Source organism: Thamnophis sirtalis, unplaced genomic scaffold (assembly GCF_051295495.1).
Source record: "Thamnophis sirtalis isolate CommonGarterSnake01/CBP01778 unplaced genomic scaffold, rThaSir2_p1.2 scaffold_5, whole genome shotgun sequence".
Classification (NCBI taxonomy): domain Eukaryota; kingdom Metazoa; phylum Chordata; class Lepidosauria; order Squamata; family Natricidae; genus Thamnophis; species Thamnophis sirtalis.
Genome location: NW_028261385.1, coordinates 136,384,326 through 136,385,578, shown reverse-complemented (window position 1 = coordinate 136,385,578; position 1,253 = coordinate 136,384,326).

The window sequence follows — 1,253 nt, the reverse complement described above, 5'->3', positions numbered from 1 at the left end:
GTTTTATGCCCTCTGTTGGGCCCCGCCACAGAATCTCCCACCCCTGTGCAAGAAATGCACTCTGATTGGCTGTCAGACTCCCATGGAGCCATGCAGGGCAACTCTGTAGGCTGTGCTTTGAGTCCAAGTTTGGTTGAGCCTTCCTGGGTGGTGATGCAATGAAAGGGCTTTGGGATTCCTATTATGGCTCTTCCGGTAGATCTTTGTTATGTAGAATAGACTGGCTCAGGCCTTAATGGCCCATTGACAAAGGTGGGGGCGATATTAAAAGGGCAGAATGTTTCCCGCCTTTTAGGGGGAAACATTCTGCCCTTTTAATATTTCTTAAAATATTCCATCTTCTAGTAGAGGGGTCGGTATTAACATCCTACAATCATACAAAACACTTCTCTTTTTACATGATTTGACGCTCATTACATAAAAAAACAGCCTGATAGGCCCCTGGCTTCATACTGCAAAATATTACTTCCATTTGAGGAGAGGTGGGCCATAACAATTAATCGAATTATACAGATCATATTCATTTAGATAGTGTTTCTCAACCTTGGCAACTTGAAGATGTCCGGACTTCAACTCCCAGAATTCCCCAGCCAGCATTCGCTGGCTGGGGAATTCTGGGAGTTGAAGTCCGGACATCTTCAAGTTGCCAAGGTTGAGAAACACTGATTTAGATGATAATTTAAACAGATATTCCAGGGTACTTTTATCGCCTCCTTAAACCACCCAGGGGTGAAATTCAGGTTTTGGAGAACCAGTAGCAGAAATTTTGAGTCACTTGGAGAACCGACAAATACCACCTCTGGTAGGGCAGGAATGGAGATTTTGCAATATCCTTCCCCTGCCACGCCCCGCCAAGCCATGTCCACAGAACCGCAGTAAACAAAAAAATTGAATTTCACCACTGAATTTCACCACTGAAATTGGGAGGATTGATTCGAATTGAATCCAGTGAATTTAGCAACAAGTGACCCACTGCAGCTTGGTCGGGTGTGCAAACGAAACCGCATCGTGTAGAAAAGCTCTAAAATAAAAAAATAAAACAAAAATATGCAGAGCTTTTTAAAGCCACCTTTTGTGGTTCGTTCTTGAACGGCTAAGGCCAACTCATATGTATCCTTTATATAAGGGGCGGGTGGTGGTGGTGGTCGGGAAGCGAGAGAGAGACGGGAAGGCTAAAGAGAATATTATTATTTTTTTCTTTACCTTGGAGGAAACTTTTTTTTTTTAAAAAAAAAACAAAACCTCTCCAGATC